Source organism: Carcharhinus amblyrhynchos, chromosome 25 (genome assembly GCF_965287045.1).
Source record: "Carcharhinus amblyrhynchos chromosome 25, sCarAmb.v2.hapA, whole genome shotgun sequence".
In the NCBI taxonomy this organism is placed as follows: domain Eukaryota; kingdom Metazoa; phylum Chordata; class Chondrichthyes; order Carcharhiniformes; family Carcharhinidae; genus Carcharhinus; species Carcharhinus amblyrhynchos.
In genome coordinates, this window is record NC_137348.1 from 21751769 (window position 1) to 21768431 (window position 16663).

The 16663-nt window shown below is 43.9% G+C and overlaps 1 protein-coding gene across 1 annotated transcript in view; it reads right to left on the minus strand.

Annotated features, from left to right (window-relative positions):
* Positions 1-16663, minus strand: part of LOC145358143 (LIM/homeobox protein Lhx2-like) — a 134984-nt gene that overhangs the window by 66546 nt on the left and 51775 nt on the right. The window lies entirely within an intron of this gene.

The window sequence follows — 16663 nt, forward strand, 5'->3', positions numbered from 1 at the left end:
AAATACCAGATTTTATGCCTCCAATCCTTGTTTTATAGTATAGAGGTGTACCTTGAATTATAAAACGTTGGGAGTCACTAGCCTATTCTATACTATTACCTATGGTATCCCATGTGGCACCATTTACATCCCTGAAGAATGGTCCAATAAGAAAAATATCCTGTCACCTCTCCTGCCTTGATTTGAACACATAAGCTTGCTTATATATGAGCGGTGGGAGCCATTTCGGAGACAATGCCATTGCGGTAACATCTTGTTGCAAGATTGAGGTTAAAATGGAGAATGTGCTCTCCGTTTATCACTCTGTGGAGCTTTTGAGGTTAGCTTTAGCCTGTACTTTTGGCTTTTATGTTCCAGTGGTTAGGCAGCTCAATTTATTTCAGCTCGCCTGAAGCTGTTTGGATCTTTCTTTCTTCGTTTACTCTCAATGCAGATGGAACAGTTGGCATTAGTTTAAATAGGACTGAAAATTCCTGGCCTTATTCCTGTCTGCGTTGCCATTTGGGAATTCTTTTTAATGTATCCTTTTTTTTTCTGGTTTGCATGTTTCAAATTATAGAAGTAATTTTATGAGTCTGTGACAGTGGGGAACCTCCCCAACCAGCGGCGACCTATCAGAAAATCAGATGTGAGTGAGCTCAGAAACCTTTGACAATGCATTTGAATTGTCAATATTCATAAAATGACCTCTGTCCAAATGTACACTTTAATTATTTTGGCAATGTTTCATTACAGGCACTTGAAAATGGAAATCTCACTGTTGATTAGCCTGCTGTTTTCATGGGGAATAAAAACGAATGTCTGCTCATTTAATACAGTTGCATTAAGCTTGTCTCAAAGCCCAATTGTTGAATATAGGTGTGACCAGAATACAGTGGTTCATGTCTACATGCACCTTGATTATGAGACTTACAAGAAAACAAGACTAAAGCACCAGCTATTGTAAGTCAGGCTGTCTTCTCCACAAAACCAGGCCCTTCATCCTCATGCTGGGGGAAGTGTCGCAATCGATCAGCTCCCTCTTTGTGCATGAACAGGTCAGTGGGGAAAGGGCCAAAACTTTGATTTATGCACAAGTTGAGATTCAGGACATTCTAATCAAGTAAAACAAATTCTGTATACTTTGTAGATCTTTCTTAAGCGTTTCATTAAATATACTTAATTAAATGTACGTCTTTCCTCAAACCTTCAAGAATGAGAATGGCATTTTAAGATTAATTAAGTCTGCTTTACACTGCAAGGAATAAATGGTTCATGTTACCCTAACATGAAAGCTTTGATATGACACCATACTGTACAAACACTCGATGCATTTATACACAATTCCTTTTCTTTGCTACTTTGACAGAGACAGTATAGAACCATGCAAAAGTAGCCCATTTGGCCCATCAGGTTTACACCAATTTGACAGTGTACCTTTTACACAGGCCAATACCCCCACCCTATCCCTATAACCCCATACATTTCCCATGGCTAATCCATCTAACTATCCACCTTGGGACACTACGGGGCAATTTAATATAGCCTATCCACCTAACCTGCACATCTTTGGACTTAATGTACGCTGAATAAACAGGCTGATGGTCTGTGCTGCCTTGCTAACCTCTGTAGTGGGTGGCATGGTGGCACAGTCATTAGCAGGACAGCATGGTAGCACAGTGGCTAGCATTTTTACCTTGATATAAACAATGCCAGTCAATTCTATTAAAAGCTGCCTGAAATCCTGAAATGACAGATATTGTAAAATATTGAAAGATATTGTAAAATAACATTTGCAAATCCCCCCAGTCAGTTTATGGGTTGGCAGACTACTGGTTGTCTTGTTAAGATTTTGAAATCTTTAGAGATCATTTAGAATACAGACTCAGTGCTGAGGTTCAGGGAACCTAGGCATGGGTTCCCTTTGCAGACCAATGATGTGCAGATTCTATGACTGTCGCCCTCAGCAACATCATAGTGAGATGCCAGGGATAAGTGAATGCCTTTTGGGATGAGCAAGGAATAGCCAGTCCAGAAGGTGAAAACTGGAAATCTGAACAGAAATATTTGGAAATACTCAGCAGGTCTGGCAGCATCTTTGGGGAGAAAACCAGGGTTAACATTGCAGGTCGTGACATTTCATCAGAACCAGGAGAAGTCAGAAACAGAAGGTGAGATTTTTCATGTGTTTCACGGCAGTGGAAGTAGCCCACCATTGGCTGCTGACGGGATCTTCTGGTCCGGAAAACTGGCGGCGAGATTTCGCCATTGGCAGGACCACAAGACTCCAGTGGTGGGCATGACTGTAAAATTTCAGCCACTGTAACTTTTAAGAAGGCGAAACAGGGGAAAATGGAACCAAAACAAAAGAGAATGTCTGTGACAGGGCAGTAAATGGGAGACATTAAATGACGAAAGAATTGACCATGCAGCGCCAAAGCAAGTAGTGATGGGGCAATTAAAGAAACAGAGGAATGTGTCTGAGGAGGGGTGAGTGGCAGAATAATAAATTATTGTTGTTCGAAAGCATAAATGAAAAAAAAGGGCCAAGATCAACACAGCCAAAGGAAGGAGACAAAATAGTGGTGGTGGGGATGGTAAGGAAGGGAGGTGGGGTAGCAAGGGGAGCAGAGGGGGCAGAGATTATGGTCTAAAATTGTTGAACTCAGTGTTGAGTCCAGCGATTGTAAAGTTGTAAAGTGTCTAATCGAAGGATGAGGAATTCCTCGAGTTTGCATTGAATTTCACTAGTACCGTGAGCAGCACGGTGGTTAGCACTGCTGCCTCATAGCACCAGGGACCAGGGTTCGATTCTGGTCTTGGGTCATTGCCTGTGTGGAGTTTGCACATTCTCCCCATGTCCGTGTGCGTTCCTCCAGGTGTTCTGATTTCCTAATGCAGTCCAAAGGTGTATAGATTAGGTGGATTGGCCATGGTAAAATGGGTGGGTTACAGGGGTAGGGGGTTGGGCCTGGGTGGGATGTTCTTTCGGAGAGTCGGTGCAGATTTGATGGGCTGAATGACCTTCTTCTGCACTGTAGGGATTCTATGGTACCCTACAATACCAGAGATGTCAGCATCATGGTGAATCAATGCGGGACACCTTACTGGTATACCATTGGAAAAATATGAACGACCCACAGCTTGCTGGAGTGGGGCATTCCACAATGTGAGAGTTTCCCCTCAGCTTTCTGCTTGAAAAAAAATTGAACCACAAATAACTGAAAGTTTAAGCTGGGAATGGAAGCTGAGACATTGATGATTAACACAAGCAACAGTCCAGCTTCTTAACTAATGAGATTGAACAAAGAAGCTGAAATGGAGAAAATAACAAGATCAATTCAAGTTACATACAAAAAGGGAGGGAAAGGGAGAATTAGGAGAGAGAAAAATAGAAAGGAAAAATAAGAAAAATTAAGATTTAACATTTTATTACCTGTAAGAATGTGACTTGTCCCCTTTTCATAGAATCCCTGCACTGCAGAAGAAGGCCATTCAGCCCATCAAGTAGGCACTGATCACAATCCCACCCAGGCCCTATTCTTGTAACCCCACATATTTACCCTGCTAATACCCCTGACAACTAGGGTCAATTTAGCATGGCCAATCAACCTAGCCTGCCCATCTTTCAGACTGTGGGAGGAAACCAGAGTACCCGGAGTAAATCCACACAGACATGGGGAGGATGTACAAACTCCACACAGACAGTGACCCAAGGCCGGAATTGAACCCAAGTCCCTGGTGCTGTAAGGCAGCAGTGAATCACAGAGATTGCCTAGCATTGCAGGAATATAAATCTTGTAATTAAAAAGATTCTTACGTCTCAATCCTAACTTTCTGCAACAAGATGGAATCATTGCAGCAGTGAAGTAATTGATTGAAAGTCATGGGGAGATTCTTTTCGTAAGACTGTAATGCACTTCAGAGTAACAACTCAATCAGCAGTTTGTGATATTTCACAACTCACAGTATATCTTACTCACCACAGCCATTACTGGGCATGACGGTACAATGGTTAGCACTGCTGCCTCACAGCGTCAGGGACCCAGATTCAGTTCCTGACTTGGGTCACTGTCTGTGCAGAGCTTGTACATTCTCCCCATGTCTGTGTGGGTTTCCTTCGGGTGCTCCAGTTTCCTCCTACAGTCCAAAAGACCTGCTGGTTAGGTGCACTGTCCATGTTAAATCTTCCCTCAGTGTACCCGAACAGGTGCGGAGTGTGGCGACTAGGGAATTTTCACAGTAATTTCATTGCAGTGTTAATGTAATCCTACTTGTGACTAAAAAATACATTTTACTTTAATAATAGTAATAACAAAATGAGCATTTAAATTACCAGTGCATTCCACAAAAATTCTGGTCTATTTTGAAGCCATGAGACATAAACAATTTTCAATATGTATTCCTGGGTTGATGACCAACATTCATTGCCCATCCTTGGTTGTCCTTCCTGCACTGTTGAGTGACATGCTAGGTCATTTCAGAGGGGAGACTTAATCACTTTGGTGTAAGACTAGAGTCATGTGTACACTAGGTCAGATAAGAATAGCAGTTAATTCCCTGAAGGACATTAGTGAATGTTAGGATTTTACATCAATCCGACAGATACATGGTCATTTTCCCTCTCATGGTTAAACAATGTGACCTGTAAATGGATTGTCAATCCAAACAGAGAAGGAATAGGCTTTGCTGAGGATCTTTAACTGAGCCACAGCATTAGCATCCCATCTCCTGGCTCTCTGATCATTCAGTGAGAATGGATAAAATAATCCATCCATTCCATCGAAGAACTCTTAATGAAAGGGCTGTGTCTAGAATGGCTGCCAATATTTGGGTTTGTCAGCCTTCTGTAACTACAGGGTCAGAGAGGAGACATGGTGAGGCTGCTCATTCTTAGCCAGAGGCCTTGCTGCAGGATCAGAGGGGCTGCAATGAGGTGAGCTCTCCCAAGGACAGGAGGAAGAGGACAACCTCGTCAATCGTGCAGGCATGGACAGAGGTGAGTAAGGAAGTCAGCAACAGAGGTGTGGTCCCTCCACCTGGAGACAAAGTGGCAATAGGATCCAGGACCTCAGGAGAGTATGACAATTGAGTAGCATAACTCCTTCTGGTGCTAAGCTCTATACTCTGAATCATCCAACATCCTCCTGCATTGTGCAGCCCCTCCCATTCCTCTTTCCGCAAACGGAATCAGAATGATCAGGGCGCCAGGAGATGGGATCTAATGCCGTGACTCACTTGAAGAGTCAACATTGACACTCCCCCTCAGCCTTGTGCCCTCAGTTACCATTCACAAAGATTGCTCTTCCTGCTATCCTTATAAATCATTACTAATACATCCTGCTTTCCTAGGGGAGAAGCTGAAAGCCGGTGGAGTAGAATGTGGTGAGGAGTTGCCCTCCACGGAAAGGCACCTTGATGGCCACTGGCAAGACATGTCCACCTGGTCCACTGGGAAGGGGGGGGGGGGTCTGTTCCAGTCAGCTGCAGATGTCAGCATGACCTGCCTTGGAAAATGTGAGCTTCCTGAGGCATTGGTACTCCGCTATGCCAGGAGAACTGATCCTCTCTGTCTGTAGACCCTCCACTGGGGCTCTCATGTCCTTCCAACTGGATCATTGTGGCCTTCCACTCTGCCCTATGGAGGGCTGTCAGGCTGAAGAGAAGGCAGCCAACACTGCAGCTGATAGAGCCTCTGCTGCTGTTGTAGTTGTTGCTGGGGGCATTGGTTTCCTTCACCCTGTATGGGAGGTGGAGCTGCCACATGCCATGGTGAAGGTTAGCAGCTGAAGGTGGGTGAAGTGTCAAGTGGGTGACGTGCCTCTCAGGGCATTGTCAAGCAAAGGTAGCATGTTCTCAAAGAAGAAATGTTTCAAATAGCAGCCCTTTACTCGACCATGGCTAGCTGACAGGCAGGGAAATGGGTATTCTGGCTTTTAAAGTTTGGTTAAAACAACAGCTACTTAGCTACTAAAATATTATTCATTAACAGGGTGCAAGGTGTCATTGGATAGGCCAGCATTTATTGCCCATTCTAATTGACCTCAAGAAGGTGGTAGACTTTTTAAACTCCTTACCTGAGAGCAAAACGGGGTGTGGGGGTATCCCTGCTCAGTGTCAATCTGTTATTATTCAGGTCCAGAACTCCAAGGACTTTTATGAAGTCTGCCTTGATCATAAGATTTGCAATTTGAATTTGGCTAGGGTAAGCATGAGATGTTTCACTTTAGGTATGATTCAAATGACCCACGAGGGAGTTTTTATCATGTTAATATAGTTAACATGCATAGAAATAACTTCTATCAATTATAAACAAGGAAAAGAAACAATATGGTGTTGGATAACTCTTGACAAATATATGAAATGTTCCAACCAAACAACCGTCCTGAAACAAAATGAATGCTCGCGCAATGCTGGAACTTAGTCCTTTTGATGGATGTTGCAGTTCTCTTGATACTCACACAGACAAGCTTGGAGTTAGAACAGCTTCCCAAAACATCAGGGAGAGAGATTCCAGTTCCTAACTAGCAAACCACCTACAGTGGAATTTTCACTCCATGAAGTCAAGGATACCTGCTTCCAGCTAACCAATACGGGGGAGAAAGAAAGAGAAACTCCGCTTTTCAGTCTGACTAAAACAGCATCTCAAAACTGAAAATGAAAGGACTACTGTCACCTGACCTGTCAATTCTCCCCCCGAGCAATGCAAGGTCATAAGTCAAATCCCAAAAAGTACCTGAGGGCCTGAGAAAAAAATAAACAAAGCCCCATTTAAATCATTGAAGCAGCAATAAAAGGACTTCTTAAGTCGCAGTTCAACAACAATGAAAAAAAAACCTGCTTACAAACTGCAGAGAACAGAACATGATTAAATAAATACATTTCTTAAGGTACACCAGCATAATAAATCTCACCTGGTAAAACCCAGAAATGGGTGAGATGACTTTGGGATCCTGTTCCAATGTCACTTTTAGAGGATTAACTCCCTGAAGGCATCTAAACCCACTTCCCTTTCCCTGTAGATATACCACTCACCCACCCCGAATCCCCAAACACCATTCTCCAAAATGCACCCCCACCCAGATCTTGTAAACTGAATTCAAATTCTCAATTTGATCTCTTAGTCTCTGGATTATTAGTCCAGGCCTCAAAATGAGTAATCTAATAACATAATCAATACACTACCAGAGATAACAGAACATAAGAACGAAGAAGAAAGAAAAGTACAGCACAGGAACAGACCCTGTGGCCCTCCAACCCTGTGCCAATCATGATTCCCTAAATAAAAAAAATTCCTCCCTAACTTGTTCCATATACCTCTACTTTCTCCCTATTCATGTACCCATCCAAATGCCTCATAAACGTTACTAATGTGCCTACTTCCACCACCTGTTCTGACAGAGTGTTCCAGACACCCACCACTCTCTGCATGAAAACCCTCCCCTGCACATCTCCTTTAAACTTTCCCCCTCTCACCTTGAACTTGTGCCCCCTTGTAATTGACACTTCCACCCTATGAAAAAGCCTCTGACTATCCACCCTGTCTATGCCTCTCATTATTTTGTAGACCTCTATCAGTTCTCCCCTCAGTCTCCGTCTTTCCAGTGAAAACAATCCTAGTTTATTCAACCTCTCCTCATAGCCAACACCCTCGAGGCCAGGCAACATCCTGGTGAACATTCTTTGCCCTTTCTTCAAAACTTCTACACCCTTCTGATAATGTGATGACCAGCATGCAATACTCCAAATGTGGCCTAACCAAGATTTTATCAAGCTGCAACATGATTTCCCTACTCCTGTACACAATGCCCTGGCTGATGAAGGCAAAAATGGCATATGCCTTCTTAATCACTTTGGCCAGCTGTGTTGCCACTTTTGGGGAACTGTGGACCTGCACATCCAGATCCCTCTGTATGTTAATGTTCCTAAGCATTCTGTCACTTACAGTATGACTCATGCCTAAATTTGATCCTCCAAAGTGCATCACCCTGCATTTGTCTGTATTAAACTCCATCAGCCATTTCTGTGCCTAAGTCTCCAATCTGTCTACATCCTATTGTATCCTCTGACAATCCCTGGCACTATCAACAACTCCATCAATCTTCCTGTTATCCATAAACTTACTAATCAGACCACCTACATTTCCCCCCAGAGAAAATGAGAGACAAAAAAAGTACTGGGGCTGCATTCACTGGAGTAGAGAAGATAAGTTTAAAGTTTATTTATTAGTGTCACAAGTAGGCTTACATTAACACTGCAATGAAGCTGCTGTGAAAATCCCCTAGTCGCCACACTCCGGCACCTGAGGGAGAATTTAGCATTGCCAATGCACCTAACCAGTATGTTTTTTGGACTGTAGGAGGAAACTGGAGCAGCCAAAGGAAACCCAGGCAGACACGAAGAGAACGTACAGACTCCACACAGACAGTGACCCAAGTTGGGAATCGAACACCCCCCCCGGGTCCCTGGCGCTATGAGGCAGTAGTGCTAACCACTGTGCCATTGTATTGCCCATGATTAAAGTGGATCTAATATTTTGAAAGGGTCAGAGTGGGGAGATAGTGGGCGATCATTTCTGTGGGGTCAATAGACTGACAAAAGGAAATATTCATTTAAGATTAATATTAAAAGTATATTGGGGAGATCAGGAAAACAATTCTCTTGTGAAAGGTTACTTGGAGAGGGGATGCATTGGCTATTGGAGTTAAGTGAACCACAACATTGAAGAATGAATTAAGCGCTTAAAATGAAAAATATGAAAAGAGCAGAGAGGAGTGGGGTTAGAGACAAGGAGTGACCATAGGTATAATATACCAAATGGATATCACCATAGAATCATACAATGCAGAAGGAGGCCAATCAGCCCATCAAGTCTGCACTGACCACAATCCCACCCAGGCCCTACCCCCATAACCCCATGCATTTACCCTAGTTAGACCCCCAGACACTAAGGGGCAATTTAGCATGGCCAATCCATCTAACCCTTTGAACTGTGGGGGGAAACCAGAGCACCCAGAGAAAACCCATGCAGACACAGAGAGAACATGCAAACTCCACACTGACAGCGACCCAAACCGGGAATCAAACCTGGGTCCCTGGTGCTGTGAGGCAGCAGTGCTAACCACTGTGCCACTGTGCTACCCATTCCATAGATCCATTAATCTAGAATCATAGAACAGAATCATTGAATTCCCACATACAGAAAGAGGCCATTCGGTCCATTGAGTCTGTACTGACCACAATCCCATTCAGGCCCTATTCCCGTACCCCCACACATTTACCCTGCTAATTCCCTGACACTAAGGTCAATTTAGCATGGTCAATCAACCTAACCTGCACATCTTTGGGGTGTGGGAGGAACCCACAGCACCCATAGGAAACCCACACAGACACGATGGAGAATGTGCAAGCTCCAAACTGACAATGACCTGAGGCCAGAATTGAACCTGGGACCCTGGCACAGTGGTTAGCTAAAGAGAAAAGAAACATTTGCTGATCCGTGAGTTCCCTACACAAACTACCAGCCAATAAGACTTTTCTCATTACAGGATACAAATGGTCAGTATAGCACTAAGCGTGTATCTATATTTTTTTCACCTTTAGGCCACTGCATTTTTTAACTCATTCATTTATTTTTGGCTGAAATTGGTGTCGACAGGAATTTCACTTCCAATGTAGCGTACACTCCTACTCAACTCGAGACAGCTGGCTAAAGAAACTCACACTTATCATCATAAATTACTGATCACAAACACAGGCTCTTGTAGCAGCCTGGAGCATACTGAGAGTCTCGGCAGAAGCAGTCATTAGGGCAACAGCAGGAACCGTCATCGAGGAATTGAGCATTCTGCAACAACTCCAGAGATATTAATAGCTCCTTTGGGCCCCTCAATCCCAGACCTAGGTGCATAACAGTTCCTGCAGTTCCTCCTTCCCAAGCCCGATGATGAACAGAGTGGGCAGCGGCTGAATCCGAGGTTTTAATCGGCACTAGACTGTATTAAGAGGATGAAAGAAGCCAGCTATCACCCGCACTTTAATTGCCCAGCTGTTCCCGTCTCAGAGTCGCATATTATGTTCCGATAAAATCACCGCACACATCGACTGAAACAGCTACTGGCAGGTAACTGGACAGAAACGAGAAAGTACACGCCTTTGTGGTCTGCTAATGTTTTTCACTCTAATGTCCAGATACATTCACACAAAAAAAAAATCAATTTTTGATCAGCTATTTTATTAAAGAGGCACCATTCAAGAGAGAAAAAAATGTGCTGGGACTAAAAAAAAGCCAGAGAAACAGGGTGATACTTTCACTACAAAATCGACAAAGGCAAGAGGTGTGATGGAGTGTCTCAACGAGACAAGGAATTACTCTCATTGTGTGATTGAAAGCAGTGAAGGTGAATTCTCCTCCAGAAATCCTGTGGCAAAAAAGGCAGCCCAATATATATCTCAATGCATCGCTGCTGAATACGACAGGGACTGTCATTAAGATTTTGACAGCAGATCCTTTAACTGGCTGGCTTTTCATTTTATCTTTTTTTAATGCGATACAGACGACCATTATGAAAGTAGCAGAATGTGTAGCAGTAAAACATAAATGCATAAAGCTACCAGTCTGGCATTAAGCACTGGCTGCTAGGAAAGGATTGAATCATATGTTAACCAACTAACAGCTTATATAATAAAGGAAACTGCCTTTTACAAGTGACTCATAAAAGCTGTGAAAAATGGTGCTCTTTTGTTCGGAGGGGTGAGCAGGGAAGTAATTTTGAATTCCACTTACTTTGTCAAAGCAAGAAAACACATTACAGAATGTGTTGAATGTGAAAATAGAATAAAAGTCATGAGATTTTCGGATTTGCTAACAACAATTTAAAATTTATTTCAGTAGGTTCATGTCTAATAAAAAAGCCCTGCCATGTGTTTTTTATTCTGTTTCTCACTCCAACTGAATCAATGATCTTTTGGGACTGAAACATTTTACACTTTTTTTCCAGATTAAAATCACTGTAGATTTCTTTTTCAGTTCCTTTATTCTCATTTCTTCCTTCATGTCTTTTTTTATCCATTCAGGGGACATGGGAGTCACTGGCTGGTCAGCATTTATTGCCCTTCCCTAGTTGCCTTTGGTTAGCCTATTTCAGTGGGCAATTGAGAGTCAACCACATTACTGTGGCTCTGGAGTCACATGTAGGCTAGACCAGGTAAGGGCAGCAGATTTCCTTCCCTAAATGACATTTGTGAATCAGATGGGTTTTTCCTGACAATCAATTTCATGATCCTCAATGGATTCTTAATTCCAGATTTCTTTTACTGAATTTGAGTTCCACAATCTGCCGTGGTGGGATTCGAACGCAGGTCCCCGGGATATTAGCTGAGTTTCTGGATTAGCAATAATACCACTAGGCCATTGCCTCCCCTATCAATTTAAACAAATTTTATTGGTTGCTGCTTTTAAATATTCATCAAGTTGAAATCCTTGCTACTTAATCATTTCACTTGCAAAAATCTCTAGAAACATTGGAGCCATGGTATTGGAGATTAAGAAGCTTCAGCTACATCCTGGCACAGAACAAGTGGCACTGCCACTTTACCCTGACCACCTCCTATCCTCACTATGTTCTTGCCCAAGTTGAGGTCCTAGTTTACAGAATTTCGTGGCTCAAAGTATCATTTTTATTGTGAGAAATTCTCATTAAGCAGCATGAAACAAGGACATTCTGAAAAATGTCTTTGCTTTGGCATGCTAATTAAGCCCAGGTGATATCAAAAAGTTGACTCGTTTGCATCATCTTCCTTCAATTGTAAAGTTTATTTACTAGTGTCACAAGTAGGCTTACATTAACACTGCAGTGAAGTTATTGTGAAAATCCCCTAGTCACCACACTCCGACGCCCGTTCGGGTACACTGAGGGAGAATTTAGCATGGCTAATACACCTAACCAGCACGTCTTTTGGATTGTGGGAGGAAGGCAGAGCACCCAGAGGAAACCTATGCAGAAACAGAGAGAACATGCAAACTCCACGCAGACAGTGACTCAAGTCAGGAATCAAACCCGCGTCCCTGGTGCTATGAAGCAGCAGTGCTAACTATTGTGCCACCATGGTACTTGTTATAAAACAAAAATCGATTATGTGAACCTTGTCGTTGGAGGGGTTTGGGAGATGTAAGGAAAAGTTTTTTTTGCCCAGAGGGTGGTGACGGTCTGGAATGCATTGCTTGAGAGTGTGGTGAAGACAAGTTGCCTCACATCCTTTATTATGTACATGGGTGAGCACTTGGCATGCCATAATATTCAAGGTTATGGGCCAAGTGCTGGCAAATGGGATTCAGTAGGTCAGGTGTTTCTTACATGCCAATGCAGACACGATGGGCTGAATGGTCTCTTCTGCACTGTATGATTCTATGATGGGTATTTTCTGTGCCAGTTTCAAGTTATCTCCTTCGACTGGCTACGTGTTAGTGACTATTCTTTCCCTGTTCCATTGGAGCAGTGCTAAGATTTCTAATTAAGTAATAATAAGTCACAATCAAATATTATTTATGCAAATCATTTTTTGAGCTGTGTTACTGGGAATTGTGGAAATAAATTCTTGCACCTATAGTATAAAAGTACAATTATGGAATTCCTAACCTTTCCAAACAGGAATTCTGAAGGCTCAGTATTTCACTAGTACTCACTTTTTGCCAGTAGTTTGTAAACCTGCTACATTTACTCAATTCTTTATTATAAAACATCACTTTGTAATTTACTATACTTGACAATCCCATTCAGTCCGTCTCACTCAAAGTATTACAAGGGAAATGTCTGGCTAGGCAAACCATAACATCTTGGTTGTTTCTACTAGGCATGCTGTGACTCTCACCAACTTATACAGGTGCACGATAGAAAGCATTCTTTCTGGTTGCATCACAGCTTGGTACGACTCCTGGTCTGACCTCAAAAAACTATAAAAGATTGTGAACATAGCCCAGTTCTTCATGCAAACCATCCATTGACTCTGTCTACACTTCCCGCTGCCTCAGAAAAGCAGCCAGCAAAATAAAGGACCACACACACCCCAGACATTCTCTCTTCCAACTTCTTTCATTGGAAAAAAGATACAAAAGTCTAAGATCACCTAGACTCAGGAACAGCTTCTTCCCTGTTGCCATCAGACCTTTGAATGAATTATCTATATATTAAACTGATCTTTCTCTATACCTTAGCTATGACTGTAAGACTATATTCTCCTTTCCTTCTCCCCATGTACTCTATGAACAGCATGTTTTGCTTCTATAGCACACAAGAAACAATACTTTTCACTGTATATTAATACGTAAGAATAATAAATCAAATCAACCCAAAATGACTGATTCAAGGCACAAGTCATGACAGTAAGACTCAAAGAGTTTGATTTTCAGTTGCTCATGGGAGTGAGATTAGTGTGAACAGGCTTTGAAAATAGCACACTAACTTGTGCCAGTGTACCCACACCTCCAGGAAATTGGTTACTTTCAAAGCCAGATGGGTGGCAACTTGATCACCTCCAATGAATTGCCCATTCTGCTCATTGAGTGCTCGTTAACAAGTTGGGAAGGGGCAACCGTGGGTTGGTGGTGCATGTTAGTCCACAGATTATCGGTGCAATACAGGAAGCCATTAAATCATAGATAGATAGAAACTAGAAGCAGAAGTAGGCATTCGGCCCTTCAAGCCTGCTCCCCCATTAATTTTGATCACGGCTGACCACAGTGGCACAATGGTTAGCAAGGCTCTCTCACAGCACCAGGGACCTGGATTCGAATCTGGCCCCAAGTCACTGTCTGTGTGGAGTTTGCATGTTCTCCCCCTGTCTGTGTGGGTTTCCTCCGGGCAGGTGGATTGGCCATGCTAAATTGACCCTTAGTGTCAGGGGGATTATCAAAGTAAATTCATGCAGTGGGATTGTTGTCGGTGCAGGTTCAATGGGCCAAATGGCCTCCTACTGCACTGTAGGGATTCTATGAATCCATGAATTCCTTGATCCGTCTGTACCCATATACCTTGATCCCTGTAGCCCCAAGAGCTGTATCTATAGTAACATAGAAAATAGAAATCATGGGGACAATTCTCCTATCGCGACCCATGACTTTTCTGGTAGGTTGGACTGGGAGATGCGTGTCAAGTGCCTTCTTCCGGGAGTTGCACATGTGTCGGGAACACACGCACATCTCTCAGAGCTGGAGAACAGTCGGAATCCAGACCACACTGGAAACCGGTTATCGGGAACTTACCCGTCCCAATTGAATCTCCCATCTGCCAGGAGTACTTCATTCCAGTGAGGTTCAGAGTGGCTCCCCACTGGAATGAATGTGGGGCAATCGGGGGGAGGATGGTGCCCCCTGGACATGGGCACCCTGACAGTGCCAGCCTGTGCCCCTGACACTGCCCAAGGGGCAAAATGCCTGTGCCCAGGGGGCACTTGGCACTGCCCATTGGGTATCAGGCAGTGCCAAGGGGTGGGACCAGTTGTGGGCAGGGCTTAGGGACAATCCATGGGTGTGGGGTGTCCCGCTGCCACTCTGTCTGGGGATTGGTCTGGATTGGAAGGAGGCCAGCAATTGGGGCAGGCTGGAGGGATGGTGGTCTGCTGGGGGTCCTGCCTCCTGGGAGTGTCAGTGGAGGGGGGCGTCTTCCAGGGTGACCGTGGTGGGGGATCACCACTGCTTCGGGGGTGGGGGGTGGCTGTGTATCAGGGTGCTTCGGGAGGGGATTGGGGGGTTGGGAGGGTCAGTACTGGCCTGGGAATTGTTGTAGGAGCTGTGATCGGGCCATAGTGGGGAGCTGGAGGGGCAGCACCGCGGGGATCCAGGCTGGCCAGTAAACAGTGAGTTTGACAGATCGGGACCACTGCACATGCATGGAGTTCCAGAACTGTCAGACTCCAGCATGAATAAGCCCTGCTCCCCTGGGTTTTTAATAATATTCACGGCTGGGACTTCTACAGCGCACAGAGTGGGAGATTCAGATCAGAGGCTGAACTGACAAAACAGCCGGGATCTAGAACAGTTTCTCCTCCAATTCAGCACTTTTGGGAGAATTGCCTCCCCCCCCCCCATATCTCTACTGAGTAAGAAACATTTGAACATAACTCTCTGAGTGAGCCTACCACCTCTTTGTTTGCTGTCTGGCTATTTCTTTTGCACCACGGGGCTGTTGGTCCTCTGGCTTCCTGCCTCCTCTATCCTGCAAGGCAGCAGCATTTGGGGATTGTACCACAGAGTCAGTTCCTGCCCCCTATCGGTGCTCAGCATCACTAACTGGGTGCAGATCCTCCCACTGGCCCATCATTTAGGGGATCTGCATTTTAAAAAAAATCAGGTCACCAAAGCAGATGCCACGCGGAGTTGGAACCCAGTAATGATCCCGGATGGAAAATCAAGCCCTGGGTCAAGATTTTTCATTGTGACACTTCGGTTAAGATTTGGTGGTATCAACAGACAGTCAATTCATGGTATATGTTACAAACTTATTTTTTAGCAACAGATAGTACACAAAGCATACCTGTCACCAGGGACCTGGGTTCAATTCCAACCTTGTGTTTCCTGTTTGTGTGGAGTTTGTTTGCACATCCTCCCTGCGTCTGCGTGGGTTTTCTCCAGGTGCTCTGGTTTCCTTCCACAGTCCAAAGATTGTGAAATGTCCATGGTTGATTGACCATGGTAGAAAATTGCCCCTTAGTGTCAAGGGGATTAGCAGGGTAAGTATGTAGGGTTACGGGATAGGGCCTGTGTGGGATTGTTGTCGGTGCAGGCTTAATGGGCCGAGTGTCCTATTTCTGTACTGTAGGGGTTCTATGATTAATATTCCCAATAAATCATGCTGAGTTCAATGTTAACATTGATGGGCTTTTTTATGTTAAATTTGAAGACGTGTTCTGGATCCAGGAGGCAGCAGACTTCGCTGAAATGGAGATTTTGAATGTGAGGGGCCTTCAGATTAAGCAACTAGATTCGGTGGGATGAGATGAATTCTGGTCCAAAGCCAGACATCCTACCTTTAATGCACCACATCACACTTTGTCTTTAAATGTGCGTGGTGACTGAAAGTTAAAAAAAAAGACAGTTGGCAGGAACCAAAATAAAAACTGCACGCTAGCAAAGTATGTGCGCTGCAGCGGGGAAATGTTTTCAATCAAAGCTTTTAACGCTGAGCTTTGCCCCTTGGGGCAACCACATCAGAAAGTTTAATGCTTATAGCAGAAATGCAACTTCATTTGGTTTCTGAAGGAGGAAGATTTGTCACGTGCTTTGTCACATGAGCCCCCCTCCTTCCCACCCACACTACCCCCCCCCCCCCCCCCCCGCCCCATCTCCATCCCATCATCACATTAAAAGGTAATCTATTCCAGTAAGTGCTACTCGCTAAGAATAAGCCTATTGTTCACATGGTTTGATTGATAATAGTATCTGTATCACAACAGATTCCAAAGCAGAATATTAAGAGCAGCAAACAAAAAGGTCCTGCACTTTTACAATGATTTTCTTTACTAACAATCCATAAATACGGAATATAGAGTTAAAGAGTGACCTACAAGAGTCTCTCTAGATGGGGAAACCTAAGAAAGCCAAAGGCAATTTCCATAGAGGGAAATCCTTCATAAAACTGTCAATTTTTAGTTTTCAACAATGCTACCCAGACATCTGTCATCATAAATA